The sequence below is a fragment of the Scyliorhinus torazame genome, chromosome 1 (assembly GCF_047496885.1).
Source record: "Scyliorhinus torazame isolate Kashiwa2021f chromosome 1, sScyTor2.1, whole genome shotgun sequence".
Classification (NCBI taxonomy): Eukaryota; Metazoa; Chordata; class Chondrichthyes; order Carcharhiniformes; family Scyliorhinidae; genus Scyliorhinus; species Scyliorhinus torazame.
In genome coordinates this window covers 314,900,829-314,921,266 of record NC_092707.1, presented here as the reverse complement: position 1 = coordinate 314,921,266, position 20,438 = coordinate 314,900,829, and the positions used below count along the sequence as shown (strand labels likewise).

Below are 20,438 nucleotides of genomic sequence, written 5' to 3'. Positions count from 1 at the left end.
TGAAGCAATTGTGCTATCCACAATGCTACCGTGTTGCCCCTATTTGCAATCAAATTGGTTTGATTCAATCCGGGAAAAATTTGAATGTTGTGCCTCTACACACTTAAGCCGGTGATCTTTAATTCTCTTTTGCACACCTTGATTCTTACTCAAATTCCACAATCATACACACTTCCAGTGTACTCATTAGATGACTCAGAGTTTCATTATTGACAATTAGGGGTCATCGCATCCTTTATAGGCAGAATTTCAATTTTCAGAGGTTTCCATTTCATGGGGCAATGGCATGTTGGGGGGGGGGGGGGGGAGAAGAAGCTGTGTCAGGTAGAAGCACTCAGATAGGAAAAAAAAGTAACAAATATAATAACTTGAAAACAAAGTTAGAAAAAGGCAATGAATACAAGGAATGAATTGAATGAAGTGGAGACAGTTTCAACTTGGAGGATGTGACATTATAGCCAGCACAGGACAGTTAGGACTGGGAATATACCAAGTTATAAGGGTGATAGGGAAAATGGTAGAGGGTGAGGAGTAGCCTTAATGATTAGGGATTAAATCATTTCGTTAACAAGGTAAGCAAGAAGTCGAGATTTCATGGGTAGAATTAAGAAACAGAAAAGAATTTATGATGTAGGAGTTGCGTACAGGGGGCTTGCTGGTAGTGTGAGGTGGTAGCTTGTGCGATGTAGAAATTGTTATATATTATATCTGTTGCAGTAATGTTTTAAAAAGCTTATGTTACAGTATATATTTGTTACAGTAATATTAAAGAACCTATGTTAAGATATTCAGACTGCGTGTCTGCTAAAGCTGTAATTAAATCATAAAAAGTTGAAGTAAACATGGTTTTTAAACATTTACTTGTTTACATATAGTGGACTAATGGAATAGTTACGATTGCCAGAGATTCCCTGGGGAGTAGATCATTTTTGGGGAGTGATGTTGTCCCAGCTAAGCAGGTCATGGATTTTAGTGGAATAGAGGTGATGTAATTGGTTGGAGAAGCCAGGTCTGTATGTAGTTTTGCAGTTTGCCATAAAATTTGAGTCTGTCAAGACAAGAGGGATTTTAAGTTGAACAGCAATTTTGCCAAAGGCTGCTAGGTTGAACAGAGGTGCACTGGGTTCTGCTCTTGAAACGGTCTCTCTCCGAAGATGCCTACACATTTAAGCAAGTAATCAGTTTTGTTAACTTAAAATGGCATTTGAATTGTATTGGGTTGTTTAATTGGAGTTAAATTGGAGTTAGTAACAGGTATAGGCAGTAAGTTTTCCCCTCTGTTTAAGAACTGTTTAACAGATAATTGTAAAGCTATTTTCATTGATGTGGCTAATTTGGTGTTTAAATTAAAGTTTGATCTAACATACAAGTTACCTATTGGTCAGCGTCATCACTCCTGGGCTGAAGTATCCTTTTCTCAGTTTTAGAAATTTAGAACATTTGTTTGAAATTCTTGCCCGGTATCCTAACAATTGTATAAATGCAAAGATTAGGCAAGCATGTAGCTATGGCACGTTGATTTTAATGGGGGAAATTTTAACTTTTGAAAATTTAGAGAAACAGACCAGCGTGTCAGATAGGTACTGAATTTTTTGAGCAAAATCTTGGAAAGGTTTCTGCAATATGTCCTAGTGTCAACAAAGGAAAGGTCATATTAGATTTAATAAATGAGCAATAGCCAGATTTAGTTACAACATGCATCCAAAAGCAATCATAATATGATAATTTGCTCAGGGTACAAGCTCAACATGGGGAAGAGCGAGTTGTTCGTGGTTCACCCAGGGGACCAGGAGAGGGGGATTGGCGAGCTCCCACTAAAAAGGGCGGAGAGGAGCTTCAGGTATTTGGGGGTCCAGGTGGCCAGGAGCTGGGGGGCCCTGCATAGACTTAATTTCACGAGGCTAGTGGAGCAAATGGGAGGAGTTCAAGAGGTGGGACGCGTTGCCGCTGTCCCTGGCGGGTAGGGTGCAGTCAGTTAAGATGACGGTGCTCCCAAGGTTTTTGTTCCTGTTCCAGTGCCTCCCCATTCTTATCCCGAAGGCCTTCTTTAGGCGGGTCAACAGGAGCATAACTGGGTTTGTGTGGGCGCGAGGGACTCCAAGGGTGAGAAGGGTGTTCCTGGAGCGGAGTTGGTGGGGGGGGGGGGGGGCTGGCACTGCCAACCTCTGTGGGTACTTCTGGGCCACCAATATGGCGATGGTGCGCAAGTGGGTGATGGAGGGCGAGGGGGCTGCATGGAAGAGGCTGCTGACGGCGTCTTGTGAGGGTACGAGTCTGGAGGCGCTGGCAACGGTGCCGCTGCCAGTCCCTCCAATGAGGTGTACCACGAGCCCGGTAGTGGCGGCTACCCTCAAAATCTGGGGGCAGTGGCGGCGGCACAGGGTGGGGCGGGGGGGGAAACACCGGTTTGTCCCAGGGAGAATAGATGAAGGGTTTTCGGAGTGGCACAGGGCAGGGATAAGAAGGTTGGGGGACCTGTTTGTGGATGGGAAGTTCGCGAGCCTGGGTGAGCTGGAGGAGAAGTATTGGCTCCCCCCAGGGAACACCTTTAGGTATTTACAGGCAAGGGCATTTGCCAGGCAAGTGGTGGAATTCCCGCGGCTGCTGCCACGCACAGTACAAGACAGGGTGCTCTGGGGGGGGGGGGTTTGGAGAGGGGAAGATCTCGGCAACAAACCAGGTGATGCAGGAGGAGGAGGCGGCCTCGGTGGTGGAGTTCAAAGGTAAGTGGGAGGAGGAGTTGGGAGAGGAGAGAGAGGGGGGGACATGGGCAGATGCCATTGGGAGGGTGAACTCTTCCTCTTCGTGCGCAAGGCTCAGCCTCATACAGTTTAAGGTGCTGCACAGGGCACACGTGACCGGGACAAGGATGAGCCGGTTCTTTGGAGGCGAGGACAGGTGTGTTAGGTGCTCAGGGAGCCCAGCAAATCACACCCACATGTTCTGGGCATGGCGAGCGCTGGAAGGGCGTAGCGAGGACGGTGACGGGGTGGTAGGATCCAGGGTCAAACCGGGCTGGGGGCTCGCAATATTTGGGGTTGCAGGGGAGCTGGGAGTGCAGGAGGCGAAAGAGGCCGGTATTCTGGCCTTTGCGTCCCTGGTAGCCCGGCGAAGGATTCTTCTTCAGTGGAAGGATGAGAGGCCCCCCCAAGCGTGGAATCTTGGATCAACGATATGGCGGGGTTTATTAAATTGGAAAGGGTGAAATTCGCCTTAAGGGAATACGGTACAAGGGTTCATCAGGCAGTGGCAATAGTTCTTGGACTTCCTGGCAGAACGGTAGACAATGGTCAGCAGCAGCAACCCGGGGTGGGGGGGGGGGGTTCTATTTCATTTCTGCTTGTTTACACTGGGGGATCTGAGGGGGTGTATATATTTGCTATGTTTGCTTTGTGTTAATTCGGGGTGTTAATTTATTATTTATGTATTGGGGGAGGGGGGCATGGGGCCGGTTTTATTTTGTACTGTATTTAATTCTATTGGGTTCCTTTTCCATTTTGTTGATATTTTGTGAAAACCTCAATAAAAATGGTTTTTTTTTTTTTATAAATACGATAATTTGCAAAAACTTCCTGTCGAGGGGGCTACAATACAAGACCAGGGATGTACTTCTGAGGCCACATAAGGCTTTGGTCAGACCCCATTTGGAGTATTGCGAGCAGTCTTTGGCCCTGTATCTTAAGGAGGATGTGCTGGCCTTGGAGAGGGTCCAGGGGAGGTTCACAAGAATGATCCCTGGAATGAAGAGCTTGTCGTATGAGGAGCAGTTGATGACTCTGGGATTGTACTCGTTGGAGTTTAGAAGGATTGGAAGGGGGGGGGGGGGGGAAAGAGAGAAAGAGATCTTATTGAAACTTACAGGATACTGATACTAAACGCCTGGATAGAGTGGATGTGGAGAGGATGTTTCCACTTGTAGGAAAAAGTAGAAGCAGAGGACACAATCTCAGACTAAAGGGATGATCCTTTAAAACAGAGATGAGAAGGAATTTCTTCAGCCAGAGGGTGGTGAATCTGTGGAAATCTTTGCCATAGAAGGCTGTGGAGGACAAATCACAGAGTGTCTTTAAGACCGAGATAGATAAGTTCTTGATTAATAAGGGGATCAGGGGTTATAGGAAAAGGCAGGAGAATGGGGGTGAGAAAAATATCAGCCATGATTGAATGGCGATGAAGACTCGATGGGCCAAATGGCCTAATTCTGCCCCTATGTCTTATGGTCCTATGGTCTAAAACAACTAAGATTCTAGACTTAGGAAAAGTTGACTTCAGTGGGATAAGACCAAGACTACCCGCAGTGAACTGCGCAAATATGCTAATGGTAAAACCAAAATCAGTGGGAGGTGTTCAAAACAAAATGTGATATTCAAGACTGGTTTATACCCATAAATGGCAAGAATACTACTTGCCAAAGAAGAAACAACCTTACAGAACTGAAGTAATATGCAAAACATAAAAGAAAATTCATGCACTCATGAGTCTGTCCCTGTTGCTCAGAAGGGAAGGTGGGAGGAGTAGAGCATTAGTCATTGGAGACTCCATAGTTAGGGGGATAGATAGGAGATTCTATGGAATGAGAGAGACTCGCAGTTGGTGTGTTGCCTCCCAGGTGCCAGGGTGCGTGATGTCTTGGATCGTGTTTTCGGGATCCTTAAGGGGGAGGGGGAGCAGCCCCAAGTCATGGTCCACATAGGTACCAACGACATAGGTAGAAAAAGGGATAGCGATGTAAGGCAGGAATTCAGGGAGCTAGGGTGGAAACTTAGATCTAGGACAAACAGAGTTATTATCTCTGGGTTGTTACCTGTGCCATATGCTAGCAAGATGAGGAATAGGGAGAGAGAGGAGTTGAACACATGGCTACAGGGATGGTGCAGGAGGGAGGGTTTCAGATTTCTGGATAATTGGGGCTCATTCTGGGGTCGGTGGGACCTCTACAAACGGGATGGTCTACACCTGGACCAGAGGGGTGCCAATATCCTGGTGGGGAAATTTGCTAATGCTCTTCGGGAGGGTTTAAACTAGTTCAGCAGGGGCTTGGGAACCTGAATTGTAGCTCCAGTATACAGGAGATTGAGAGTAGTGAGGTCATGAGTAAGGTTTCAAAATTGCCGGAGTGTACCGGCAGGCAGGCAGGGTGGTTTAAAGTGTGTCTTCTTCAATGCCAGGAGCATCCGGAATAAGGTGGGTGAACTTGCGGCATGGGTTGGTACCTGAGACTTCGATGTTGTGGACATTTCGGAGTCATGGATAGAGCAGGGACAGGAATGGTTGTTGCATGTGCTGGGGTTTAGATATTTCAGTAAGCTCAGGGAAGGTGGTAAAAGAGGGGGAGAGGTGGCATTTTTACAGATCTTTTTACAGAATTTACAGTGCAGAAGGAGGCCATTCGGCCCATCGAGTCTGCACCGGCTCTTGGAAAGAGCACCCTACCCAAAGTCAACACCTCCACCCTATCCCCATAACCCAGTAACCCCAACCAACACTAAGGGCAATTTTGGACACTAAGGGCAATTTATCATGGCCAATCCACCTAACCTGCACATCTTTGGACTGTGGGAGGAAACCGGAGCACCCGGAGGAAACCCACGCACACACGGGGAGGATGTGCAGACTCCACACAGACAGTGACCCAAGCCAGAATCGAACCATTGTTAGTCAAGGACAGTTTTACGGTGGCAGAAAGGACGTTTGATGAGGTCTCGTCTACTGAGATAGTATGGGCTGAGGTTAGAAACAGGAAAGGAGAGGTCACCCTGTTAGGGGTTTTCTATAGGCCTCCGAAAAGTTAGAGATGTAGAGGAAAGGATTGCAAAGATGATCCTGGATAGGAGCGAAAGCAACTGGGTAGTTGTTATGGGGGACTTTAACTTTCCAAATATTGACTGGAAACGCTGTAGTTCGAGTACTTTAGATGAGTCCGTTTTTGTCTAATGTGTGCAGGAGGGTTTCCTGACACAGTATGTGGATAGGCCAACGAGAGGCGAGGCCATATTGGATTTGGTACTGGGTAATGAAACAGGACAGGTGTTAGATTTGGAGGTAGGTGAGCACTTTGGTGATAGTGACCACAATTCAATTACGTTTACTTTAGTGATGGAAAGGGATAGGTATATACCGCAGGGCAAGAGTTATATCTGGGGGAAAGGCAATGATGATGCGATGAGGCAGGATGCATCGGATAGAGAGGAAAACTGCAGGGTATGGGCACAATGGAAATGTGGAGCTTGTTCAAGGAACAGCTACTGCGTGTCCTTGATAAGTATGTACCTGTCAAGCAGGGAGGAAGTGGTCGAGCAAGGGAACCGTGGTTTACTAAAGCAGTCGAAACACTCGTCAGGAGGAAGAAGGAGGCTTATGTAAAGATGAGACATGAAGGTTCAGTTAGGGCGCTCGAGAGTTACAAGTTAGCTAGGAAGGACCTAAAGAGAGAGCTAAGAAGAGCCAGGAGGGGACACGAGAAGTGTTTGGCAGGTAGGATCAAGGATAACCCTAAAGCTTTCTATAGATATATCAGGAATAAAAAAATGACTAGGGTAAGAGTAGGGCCAGTCAAGGACAATAATGGGAAGTTGTGCGGGTGTCCGAGGTGATAGGAGAGGTGCTGAATGAATATTTTCCGTCAGTATTCACACAGGAAAAAGACAATGTTGTCAAGGAGAATACTGAGATTCAGGCTACTAGAGTAGAAGGGCTTGAGGTTCATAAGGAGGAGGAGGTGTTAGCAATTCTGGAAAGTGTGAAAACAAATAAGTCCCCTGGACCGGATGGGATTTATCCTAGAATTATCTGGGAAGCTAGGGAGGAGATTGCTGAGCCTTTGGCTTTGATCTTTAAGTCACCTTTGTCGACAGGAATAGTGCCAGAAGACTGGAGGATAGCAAATGTTATCCCCTTGTTCAAGAAGGGGACTTCTGTTGTGGACAAAATCTTGGAAAGGTTTATAAGAGATAGGATGTATAATCATCTGGACAGGAATAATTTGATTAGAGATAGTCAACACGGTTTTGTGAAGGGTAGGTCGTGCCTCACAAACCTTATTTAGTTCTTTGAGAAGGTGACCAAACAGGTGGATGAGGGTAAAGCAGTTGATGTGGTGTATGTGGATTTCAGTAAAGCGTTTGATAAGGTTCCCCACGGTAGACTACTGCAGGAAATACGGAGGCAAGGGATTCAGGGTGATTTAGCAGTTTGGATCAGAAATTGGCTAGCTGGAAGACGACAAAGGGTGGTGGTTGATGGGAAATGTTCAGACTGGAGTCCTGTTACTAGTGGTGTACCTCAAGGATCTGTTTTGGGGCCACTGTTGTTTTTCATTTTTATAAATGACCTGGAGGAGGGCGTAGAAGGATGGGTGAATAAATTTGCAGATGACACTAAAGTCAGTGGAGTTGTGGACAGTGCGGAAGGATGTTACAAGTTACAGAGGGACACATAAGCTGCAGAGCTGGGCTGAGAGGTGGCAAATGGAGTTTAATGCAGAAAAGTGTGAGGTGATTCATTTTGGAAGGAATAACAGGAAGACAGAGTACTGGGCTAATGGTAAGATTCTTGGCAGTGTGGATGAGCAGAGAGATCTCGGTTACCATGTACATAGATCCCTGAAAGTTGCCACCCAGGTTGAGAGGGTTGTTAAGAAGGCGTGCGGTGTGTTAGCTTTTATTGGTAGAGGGATTGAGTTTCGGAGCCATGAGGTCATGTTGCAGCTGTACAAAACTCTGGTGCGGCCGCATTTGGAGTATTGAGTGCAATTCTGGTCGCCGCATTATAGGAAGGATGTGGAAGCATTGGAAAGGGTGCAGAGGAGATTTACCAGAATGTTGCCTGGTATGGAGGGAAGATCTTATGAGGAAAGGCTGAGGGACTTGAGGCTGTTTTCGTTAGAGAGAAGAAGGTTAAGAGGTGACTTAATTGAGGCATACAAGATGATCAGAGGATTGGATAGGGTGGACAGTGAGAGCCTTTTTCCTCAGATGGTGATGTCTAGCATGAGGGGACATAGCTTTAAATTGAGGGGAGATAGATATAGGACAGATGTCAGAAGTAGGTTCTTTACTCAAGAGAGTAGTACGGTCATGGAATGCCTTGCCTGCAACAGTAGTGGACTCGCCAACACTAAGTGCATTCAAATAGTCATTGGATAGACATATGGACGATAAGGGAATAGTGTAGATGGGCTTTAGAGTGGTTTCACAGGTCGGCGCAACATCGAGGGTTGAAGGGCCTGTACTGCGCTGTAATGTTCTATGTTCTATGAAAGGATCGAGAATGAATGAGGGGGCACAGATTAAAGCAATTGTCAAAACCAACAAGGAAAAGCTTTTTCATGCAGCACATGGTTAGGGTCTGGAATGCACTGCCTGAGTTGTGGTGTGCAGGCAGGTTCAATCAAGGCATTCATAAGGAAATTAGACCTATCTGAAATTAAAGTGCAGGGTTACTGGGAGAAGCCGGGGAATGGCACTAAGTGAATCGCTCATTCAGATAGCTATGCAGACAACGGGCCAAATGGCCTCCTGCACTGTTGCAATTCTATGATTCTGCGATTCATACAAAAATGAAAAAAAGCACAGATCCTGGCAAATGGGAGGTACACAGCACACGGTGTCAAAACAGGCAGAGTTACAGAAATGCTAAATTTAGAAAAAAAACTTTTGCAATATACACGGAGAAAAAAAGATGATCCCAGCACGTGGGCCCTTTGAAAATGGATAATGGTGATGCGGTCAATAAAAATAAGGGAATGATAGAAATGTGAAATAATGGCTTCGAGTCAGCTTTTACAGTAGAGGAAGAAATCAGATGGATATCGTGAGGAAACTATGATGGAATAATAATAATATTTATTAGTGTCAAAAGTAGGCTTACATTAGTTACTGTGAAAATCTCCTAGTCGCCACACTATGGTGCCTGTTCAGGAGAATTCAGAATGTCCAATTCACCTAACAAGCAGGTCTTTCCTCCCACAAGGAGGAAACCGAAGACCCAGAGGAAACCCACGCAGACATGCATACTCCACAGTGAGCCATGCCTGGAATAGAACCCGGGTCTCTGGCGCTATGAAACAAAAGTCCCTGGCACGATTAAACTAACCATTGTGCTACCGTGCCACCCATACTGTTAGGATGGTGCAATGGTAACACTCAAGAAGTTCAACACAATCCAGGACAAAGCAGTGCGTTTGATCAGCACCACCATTACTCAATGTGGTGGTAGTACATACGGTGCAGAACTCAATGCAGCAACTTACCAATCTTGTTTTAATAAGTGTCTCCTAGGACATAAACCTTTAGCACCAATATTAGGGAATGTCACCACTCCAACTTCCTCTTCAAGCCTCTCACTATCCTGACATGACATTCATTTCCATTCTTTGCCATATAATGTGTACATATGTTAAAAATTTAGTACTGTCTGCTGGATTCGAAACTAGAAGCGATAGCGATACTAATCATGTGTTCGGACACATGAAGGGCACAGGTTCAAGATAACCATGAGTTGGGATAGAAACCCATCTCTATGATTTGCATATTGAAATTGTGATTCCGAAGTTCTAACAAATATTGGCATATTTTACACCAATACACTGCTTCAGAATTCAGATCCACAGCCATACTCATCAGCTAGTGCCTGTGCTCTTGTCAAAATGTGCATTACATGCAAATGGACAAATTTAGCAAAATTATTTTCTTGCTTTGACACCGAATGGCATTTGCCTGGCTGCAGAGCCTTCGGGATGAATAGTCTTCATTAGCTTGTAGGATCTTCAAAAGACCATTATTTCCTCCATGCCTTTTTTTGTATTTTTTTTAATTTTGTAGAAACTAAATAACACAACAAAAGCAATAAACAATGCAAAACAAGTATAGAACTGTAGAATTACTGCAAATCTAGATAAAAGCAAATAACAAACTCCATACCCAGAATCCCCAAAAGTCATCAGTGTTTCGATCTTTGAAAATGATTGCCATCTCAAGTAGAATCGTAACAGAACCCCTGATAGCAAATTTGGTTTTCTCAAAATGCAAAAAGGACATAAATCCCCCAACCAGCCAGTAGCAGTATTCGTCTCAGAGCTATCAATGAAGCAAAGGTGATAACATCCGCCTCTACTGCAGGGTGAAGTGCCAGAGTATCTTAAGCCCCAAATATGGCTTGTATTTCTATTCAAAGATTATTAGGCCATGTCAAAAGAGGACGCCCAGAAGCTGGAAAAAACATGTGTGTGATCAGCCAGGGCAATCACAACGGTCACATCTGTTCTCCACACTCGGGAAAAATCCGCTCATCCTTGCCTTGGTCAAGTGTGTCCTATGTAGCATTTTGAACTGAATTAGGCTCAACTGAGCACATGAAGGCGTGGAGTTGACCCTGTATCGGTCTCTCGCCAAACCTCGCCAGAGAGTGTAGGGCCCCCCAGTTCACTTTCCCATTTTGCCCGTATCTCGCCCAGTGGGGAGGAATCCGATGAGAGGATGTGGCCATATAGGACTGAGACCGACCCCCTGCCCAGTTGAGCAGAGGATAGAATTCTCTCCAGCAAGGTGGAGCCAGTGGAAAGGAAGGTACGGTCTTACTGATAAAATGACAAACTTGAAAGTAGAGAAAAAGATTATAGTTGGGTAGCTGAAATTTGTCCTCTACATCTCTAAAGCTGGTAAATCTCCCCTCTGAGAACAGGCTACCAAGTACTCGAGACCCTTCATTTCTACAAGTTAAAGGTTGAGTCCAGCCCTGAAGGCAAGAAAAGATGGTTGTTACAGATAGGAGCCAGTGAGATTACGGGCAGGAGTTTAAAATGTTGTCGGAACAGTTTCCGAATTCTAAGACGAGACCACCACCGACCGGGTTAGAGGAAATTCTAGCAGGAGAAAAAGGGAAATGCTGCAGTAATTATGGCTAGGAGTGTGAATGTAACACATTGGCAAGCCTCCATTTAGCCTTGGATTGAAATGGGATTGCTGATCCAGTAAGATTTGTTTTGGATATTGGCAATCCAGTAATAATACAATAAAGTTTGGGATGATCAAGTCCCCGGTCTGTCATTCCCTCTGGAGTAGGGAGGGCATTGTGGATTCTGGGACTCTTACCTGCCCAGATAAAGGCAGAGATCAATGAATTAACCTTACTAAAAAAGGATTTGGGCAAGAAAATGGAGGGGGAAATAGGAAAAAACATCTAGGGAGTATGTTCATTTTTACTGTTTGTATTCTGCCAGCCAAAGATAGAGAAAGATTGCTCCAGGATAGTGTAGAGTTTCAGAGTGTTGTTGGAGCTGCACTCATCCAGGCAAGTGGAGCGTATTCCATTACACTCCTAGTGCTTTGTAGATGGTGGACAGGTTTTTTTTAGTTGGGGTCAGGAGGGGAGTTACTCGCCGTAGGATTCCTAACCTTTGACCTGCTCTGGTAGCCAAGGTATTAATATGGCTAGTCCAGTTCTGTTTCTAATCAATGGTAACCCCCAGGATGTTGACTGTGGGGGATCCAGCGATGGTAATGCCATCAAATGTCATGGAGTGATGTTTAGATCCTCTCTTGTAGGAGATGGTTATTGCCTGGTACTTGTGCGGGAGAATGTACTTTGCCACTTGTCAGCCCAAGCCTGGATATTATCCAGGTCTTGCTGCACTCGGACATGGATTGCTTCATTATCTGACAAGTCGCGAATGGTGCTGATCATCCCCACTTATGACTTTATGGCAAGGAAGTCATTGATGAAGCAGCTGAAGGGAGGTCGTTGATTAAGTAGTTGAACTGCTGCAGTGATGCCGCAGAGCCGAGATGATTGACCTCCAACCATAGCTTTGTGCTAGGTATGACTCCAACCAGCGAAAGGTTTCCCCAATTCTCATTGACTCCAGTTTTGCTAGGGCTCCTTGATGCCATACTCAGTCAAATGTTGCCTTGATGTCAAAGGCAGTCACTCATACTTCACCTCTGGCATTAACTCTTTTGCCCATGTTTGAACAAAAGTTGAAATGAAGTCAGGGGCTGAGTGACCCTGGCTGTATCCAAACTGAGCATCCGTGAGCAGGTTATTGATGTGCAAGTGCTGCTTGATAGCACTGTTGATGACTCCTTCCATCACACACCGATAATGGAGAGTAGATTGATGGGGCGATGATTGGGATTTGTCCTGTTTCTTGTGTACAGGACACATCTGGGCAATTTTCCACATTGTCAGGTAGATGCCAGTGTTGTAGCTGCACTGGAACAGCTTGGCTAGGATTCCAGCAAGTTCTGGAGCACAAGTCTTTATCACTAGTGCCAGTATATTGTCACGCCCATATCCTTTGCAGTAGCCAGTGCCTTCAGTGGTTTCTTGATATCACTTGGAGTGAATCGTATTGGCTGAAGACAGACAGAGATTCTGTGGACCTCTGGAGGAGACCACGGTGGATCATCCACTCGGCGCTTCTGGCTGAAGATTGTGAATGCTTCAACCTTGTCTTTTGCACAAATATGCTGGGCTTCTCCATCATGGAGGATGGGGATATTTGTGGAGCCTCTTCCTCCAGAGAGTTGTTTAATTTTCCACCACCGTTCGGAGTTGGGATGTGACATGACTGCAGAGCTTAGATCTGATGCGTTCGTTGAGAAATCACTCAGCTCTTGACTATTACTTGTTGCTTATACGGTTTGGCACACAAGCAGTCCTGTGTTGTAGCTTCATGCTTCACACCTCATTTTTAGGTATGCAGGTGCAGTGGAAAAAATCAGGTTGGTTGCGGATCCAAGAAAAGGAATTTGTAGAATGTCTGCGAGATGGTGTTTTGAAGCAGTTTGTGGTAGAGTCCATTAGGGAACAGGCAATTCTGGATTTGGTGATGTGTAACGAGGCAGACTTGATTAGGGAACTTAAGGTGAAGGAACCCTTAGGGAACAGTGACCACAATATGATAGAATTCACCCTGCAGTTTGAGAGAAAGAAGCTGGAATCAGATTACAAAGACACGAGGGAGGAGTTGATTGGAAGGGGAGCCTAGCAGGGATGACAGTGGAACAGCAATGGCATGAGTTTTTGAGGGTTATTCATATTATAAATTTATCCAAGAGAGGAGGAAACATGCTAAGGGGAGGTCAAGGGCAGCATAAAAGCAAAGGAAAAAGCACACAAAGTGACAAGAATTAGTGGGAAGCCAGAGGATTGGGAAGGCTTTAAAAACAAGCAGAGGATAGTAGCACAGTGGTTAGCACTATTGCTTCACAGCACCAGGGTCCCTGGTTCAATTCCCGGCTTGCGTCACTGTCTGCATGGAGTCTGCACAGTCTCCGTGTCTGCGTGGGTTTCCTCCGGGTGCTCCGGTTTCCACTCAAATCCCGTAAGAAGTGCTGTTAGATGAATTGGACATTCTGAATTCTCCCTCGGTGTACCTGATCAGGTGCCGGAATGTGACGACTAGCTTTCTTTTCACAGTAATTTCATTGCAGTGTTAATATAAGCCTACTTATGACAATAAAAATTATAATAATTAAAAAAAGCAATAATGGGGTGGGGGGGGAAAAAGGAGGAGGAAGATGATGAAATATTAGTGTAAGCTTGCTAGTAATATGAAAGAAGAATGCAAGTGTTTTTTCTCAGTATATAAAAGGTTAAGAGGCAAGAATGGACATTGGACCACTGGAAAATGAGGCTTGAGAAGTAGCAATAGGGGACAAAGAAATTGCAGAGGAACTGAATAGGTGCTTTGCATCTGTCTTCACAAGAGGAAGAGGTATACAAGACAGTCAGGTGGCAGAGGTGAGTGTAGCAGCCATCACTAAGGAAAAGGGGCTGGGAAAACTGAAGGTCTGAAGGAGGATATATCACCTGGACCGGATGGACTACACCCCAGGGTTCGGAAGGAGATTGTGGAGGTAATGGTGATTCTTCGGGAAGCACTGGAAAGAGGGAGGGTCCCAGAGGATTACAAAATAGCTAATGCAACTCCTCCATTCCTAGTTAGCTGGACTTCAGTTATTGGTAAGATTTTAGAGTCTGTTATTAAGAATGCGTTTGCAGAGTACTTAAGAAGTTAATGGTAAAATAGGATGAGTCACCATGGATTTATCAAGGCGAGGTCTTGCCTGACAAATTGAGGTGGTAATGAGGAAGAACCAGCAGACATGATCCATTTGGATTTCCAGAAGGCCTCTGACAAAGTGCCATACAGGAGGCTGCGAGCCCATGGTGTTAGGGGCAAGGTACTGGCAGTGATAGAGGCTTGGCTGACTGGCAGAAGGCAGATAAAGGGGTCCTTTTCAGGATGGCAGCCGGTAACTAGGTGTTTCGCAGGGGTCAGTATTGAGACCACAGCGGGCAGCACGGTGGCACAGTGGCTACCACCACTGGTCGCCCGGCACATAGGACCAGTGTTATTATGTTTGGAAGGCAACATTCCAAATGGAGCGGCAGAACCGTAGCAAGCAGCCAACAGCTGCATTTAAGAGCACGATAGGTCAGTACAATTCACACTAGGTCGGGTCTTGCCTCCCTCATGGGATAGGGAGTCGTTAAACATATCTAGCACAGGTGCGATTTTCTTTATTGCAAAGCTATCTGAGCCAGAGGCCTTACCAGCCTGCATAAGACCATTGCATTTTAAAGTCTAGTCAGGGCTATCGGCGAGTCCAACTCACCAATCTACTGTTTCAACCAATGAGATGGGCAGGCAGGCTGTCCAGAAAATCAACCATGATCGACTTGTCTGTGCGAGGCTCAGATTCATACAAGTCACAGTAAATGGATGAAAAAGCCCCATGACCTGGAGAGTGGTGGAAACCAGATTACCCTCCGGGTTGAGTATCTGGGATATCTCATGGGAGGCCGACTGGCATTTCAGTTGGGTGCTTAAAGACAACTGGTCTTCTCCCCCTATTAGTGGAAAGTACACACTTGAGCACTGATGCAGACGTACAGCTTTATTGATGATCAGTAGCTCTAAACTGGGTCTGCAATGTTTGACTGCTGAGAATAATTCAGGAATGGGATAAAGTATCAGTGATCTACCTCCAGAATGGAGTCCACCAGCCTCTGCTGTTCTAATTTATTTATCTTTCACACGTGCCCTGTAAATAAATAATTTCTCCGAGGACAGCCTTAAGATTTTCCGACAGCGTGGAAGGAGATGGAGTCGGACCCATTTAATTTTTAAATAAATAAATTTAGAATACTCAATTGCTTTTTTCCAATTAAGGGGCAATTTAGCGTTGCCAATTCACCATCTTTTAGGTTGTGGGTGAAGCCCATGCAGACACGGGGAGAATGTGCAAACTGCACATGGATAGTGACCCAGGGCCAGGACTGAACCCGGGTCCTCGGCGCCATGGGGCAGCAGTGCTAACCACTGTGCCACCCCTGGACCAATTTAATTTAATATAGTCATTAATAGGACATGCGCTCGCAACATTTTTAAAATCAACCTACCAAGCAGTGTCCAACCTCCAAGATGGGCGTTGAGTGGGGTCTGTTGTGTTCGGTGTCTAGCAAGGAATCCAGCAAGGACAACTGCTGGAGTTGTCCAAACCAGGATTTTTATTAATTCACACATGGTAAGGTGATGCTCAGATAGAGCAAGCGATCATGGAGTTTCTTTAGATTGCCCTGGAACTACCCCCATGCACGATTGTCCTCATGTACGTCTTACAACCTTCTCTGGATCCACAACCTCCTCAGGATCACCGGATCTGCCCGGACTTATATTGGGAGTGCCTCATCACATGACCACTGTCTCGAGACCACATGGTGGATCTGTACCACCACCTGCTAGTTGGAGGTCGCACCACCAACTATATACAATATTGTTTAAGACCATATGGTGAATCTGTACCGCCACCTACCGGTTGAAGGTCACACCACCAACTATATGTAACACCGTCTACAGGCATATCACCACATCCCCCTTCCTTAGGAGAAGATATTGAAGTTTATTTACAAACATGATTATTCTATATGATAAACAAACATAAAAAGTTTAACTAGGGTGTCCAGAAACATGATATGCGGTCAGTGCCCGCCCTTTCGCAGAGGTCATTGTACCTCCCTCTCGGGATCACCCGTGATCACTTGGGTTCTTGCCAGCCTTTGCGAAGACTGGTTTACGTGCCAGTCTCTTGCTTCGTATCCTCTTTATACTGTGCATTCGAGATTGCCACACATGCGTCACGAGCTTAGTTTGTGTCTTCCAATGATAGTGTTTACTGCTTCGTTGTGTGCTTTTTGTCTTTTCCACCTGTGGCTTGTTGTTCATCATATTGCTTTCTACTCTTGTGTTTGCCAGTGGGATGATCTAGCTCTCCCGGTCTTCTCTTCCTCCTTCTTGTTTTAACTATTAGTTTGCAAATTACTTTAATTGTTTTTGTTTGGGCTTGGCAGCCCCTGGTTCGGTGCTGGTCTGCATCCTGTGCATGGAAGTATGCGGATGTTCACGTGGAACCGGAGACGCCGACGCGTCATCACATAGTTGTGTGACCACGCCCAATTCTGTGCCCTCATCTGGATATTGGAGCGCCTCGATTTCTGGTGCCTGGGTGGAGGTTAGATCTACGACAACAAGTGCTGCCCTTCTTGGCTCACTGAAGCAGCGTTCAATCACTGGAAATGACAATGCAGACACGGTTTGATTGTGACGATCCAGGTGTTGGGTCATCCTGGTCTTGCTCGAATATGTGCGTGTGTGATCAGTCGAGCTACACAGAGAGAGTCATCCGTTCCACCGCTGACTCACTCCCAGAGTCATTATTTTCAACAGAGCTAGTCTCATCACATTCATCATCAAGATATTCCCACTCATCTTCCAACAGAGTGACCTTGAGCAGCAGGGAGTTGATTACCGGAACCATTTCAGAGGGCTGAGACGATTCACCAAGTGCCTCTGGAGCAAGCTTTTCTAAGATTTGTCGTCTGTTACTAGCTTGTTCAGTAGCTGGTTCTCCGAGGTATCAGCCACTTCGATCTCAGGTTTTTATTGTTGAGTGCGCCATCTCAGAGCTCCCGCCCTTCAGCGTACAGTGAGTCTGGGTGTCCCCCATGGCCACCTCATCACTCCCGCCAAACCGTCGGAGCAGCACATCTTAGGCCTCTTCACCAAGTTCATCATTGTTCCTGCAGAATAGATGTGCAAAACGTTCATACCAGTCTTCATCCGGTTCACGTTCAAATCCTTTGCTTTCCACCTCATCTTAAGAGGTTAGCATGCATGTCTTCATAGTATTCATTATCAGATTCACCATCCTCTGCAATGATTTCTCCTGTAAAATACAACATTGCACACGGAATGGTGTTCACACGCAGGAGGCCTCGTGTTTCACTGCTGTGCTCTTATTTAACATTCCATGCTGTGGAGCTTCAGGAGGACTGAAGAAATTAAAGAATGATTCATTTAGTACAGTTTTCGTAACTGTTCTGAGAGTGCTGTGCTTCGGCTTAGTTTTAATTGTTTTCAACATGACATTTTGCCATTCTTCCGGTCGATCTTACAGTCTATACATCCCATGATTTCTTGTTCATCAAAGAAAGATGATTCAGGCCGCGAATCCATCTGGTATATTTACTTAGGTTGTGAAATACTCATTGGGCTTGGACTTAAAACTCCAGAGTGAAGCTCCTTGGCTTTTCATGCTCTGAACATTTGACATTCACATCTTGTAGATGCTTTTAATACGGGCTTGTCATGCTCCTGTATCATGCCACTGAGCACATACACCTTCTTGAAGACTGTTAACCAGAATTGTGGAATGCTCACTGGCTCTTCCGTTTCTTTGTCTGATTTGACGTCCTCCGCCTGGATTTCTTCCAAATCCTCATCAAATGTGCACACTATGATATCTTGTCGGGATCTGTAGTATTCAGCTGGCCACTCACCTTCTGGGACATAAACAGCCACTCAACTAAGTTCAGGGATTCACATGCATCCACTCCTACGATGGACTCAATTTTCATGTGCACAAAATTTACGTCATGTCGTCCACGGCGAGCTCAAATTCACATTCACCAAAGTCTCCATCTTTTTTGTACCGTAACATACAGGCAGTCTTGGCCGATCAGCGATTTTCAGCTGCATGTCCAGCTTGTGCAAAGCAGACCGACTGAGGTTGGCTCTCGTTTTAATGTCAAAGTCGCATCGTAATAAAGAGTCATTTAGGAACACCATCACTTTCCGTCTGGTTTTGATGGTTTCCGGCAAGTTCTTACTAGCTTCTTTCTTTTTTTGAAATTGTGTCCTATTTTTTTTGGTCGGACTCTTCTGGTCCTTGGTTGCAATGAGATCGATGAAGAATTGTTTAACCGGAGGTATCTCATCACCCACATTTACTGATCTTATACGGTCCATTGTAGGATGTACAAAACACTTTTTCGCAAAATGCCCAACACGGCCGCACCTGGAACAGACTTTTCTAAAGGCCGGACATTGTTGTGGGCCATGTCAATTGCCATGCTTTGGACATAAGATGGTGGCTCCTGTTGGCTGCTTAAAATGGCCGTCCGCAATGAGATCATGTTTCTTCATGACATGCGTCACAGCACTAATGGTGTTGGCATCTTCCTCTTGTGTTGGAGCCAAAGTTTTTCTAGCAGATTGTGCTGATTTGCTGTCCTGCTACCTCACTCGCTTGTTCCGTTACCAATCTTTTTCCCAAAACAACCTCTCACGTATCTTATCATTCGATACACCAAAGACAATCTGGTCACGGATCAGAGAAGATTTCAGGCTACTGAAGTTGCATTCTTTTTGGGGTAACAATGTCGATCAAAGTACACAATTACTTCATCGTATCTCTGGCTATCCTCCTCATTGTCAAAAGCATAAGTATTATATAGTTCAATTGCTTATGGACCTGCCACAGTAAGCAGCAACGTTATTCGCCTTTAGTCAGGCTGTGCCTGCAGGCCTAGGGCCGAAATATAAGAGTTTGAACTGTTGCCTGAAGAGCTGCCAGTTTTCGTCTACATTACCCAATACTTGAAGCTGGTGGGGTGCTTTCAGTCCATCCATATCGAACTTGTGTCTTTTACTGCACAGAGTCGCCAATGGTTGCAGTTCACCAGGTCTGTTCTTCATCTAATTTTAACTTTGTCACTGCCGTTGCTGCCTTCAAATCTTCAGCACCGATACCATGTTGCGTTCGGTGCTCGTTGTCCAGCAAGGAATCCACAGAACTGCTGGTGAGTTGTGCAAACCAGGATTTTTATGAATGCACACGAGGTAAGGTAACAATCAGATACAGAGCAAGTTATCATGGAGTTTCTTTAGACTCCCCTGGAACTACCCCTATGCACAACTGTCATGTACGTCTTACAACCTTCTCAGGATCACCGGGTCTGCCCCGACTTATATCGGAGTGCCTTGTCACATGACCACTGTCTCGAGACCACATGGTGGATCTGTACCGCCACCTGCTGGTTGGAGGTCGCACCAACTATATACACAACACTGTCTATAGGCATATCACCACACAGCCGGCTTCAGCACCAGGTCACCAAATTGTGGTGTGTGGTCAGAGATTACAATTACTGAGTACTCAGCTGCCACTACCGATGGGAGGAGAGCCCTATTCAGAATAAAAAGATCAATGCGAGGATACACATGATGAACGCGAGAGAAGGAGAATTCCCTGTCATTTGGGTGCAAGAAAACCACCAGGGGTCTACCCCTCCCATCTGAGCCATTAGGGAAGACAAAGCCCTGGCCACCCCCGAAGGGACAAGGGATTTTGGTTTTGAACAACCCAATTTTGGGTCCAGAACACAGTTCAGGTCGCCTTTTTAAATAAAATAATTTGTGTCGAGGTCGGGAAGGGAAGATATCAAAGAATTGATAATGTTCGTTATCATCCCAATTAGGGGCATAGACATTGACCAGAACTACTGGGTTTCAATGGGGAGCCGCATACATTATATATCGACTGTTTGGGTCCGCCACAATCTGCAAAGAGGAGAATTGGACTCTTGCTGATTAAAATCGCCGAACCCCTGGCCCTACTATTAAAACTGGAATGAGAAACTTTCCCAACCCATCATCTTTTGTGCAACCTGGTTTGACCTTTAATTCATAAATGGGTCTCTTGCAGAAGAGCAATATCAGACTTTAGGCTCTTGATGCGCAAATTCCCTCGAGTGTTTTACAGGGCCATTCAAATCTCTATCATCCCAAGTAATCAATCGGATTGGAGCTGTCTGCCATCCCGCAAACCGGAGTCAGCCATTGGCAAGGACGGGGTTTAAACAAGGGGCACTGAAAGACAGAGCAATACGATCAATCCAGGATAGCCACTGAACCAAGTCAGGTGACTCAACAGAGACCGGGAGACACCATCAGCAAGCTCCGGTGCATCCGGTTCAATTCTGTGTGTGGGGTAGGGAGGGGGGGAAAAAAAAAAAAGTACATTCTCACCCATTTTGTGGAACAGGTACGAGAAATACCGAATATAGGTGCAGCCTTTGATCCCCTCTGGTAA

The 20,438-nt window shown here is 45.6% G+C and overlaps 1 protein-coding gene across 1 annotated transcript in view; it reads right to left on the bottom strand.

Annotated features, from left to right (window-relative positions):
* Nucleotides 1-20,438, bottom strand: part of LOC140424319 (uncharacterized) — a 135,319-nt gene that overhangs the window by 87,805 nt on the left and 27,076 nt on the right. The window lies entirely within an intron of this gene.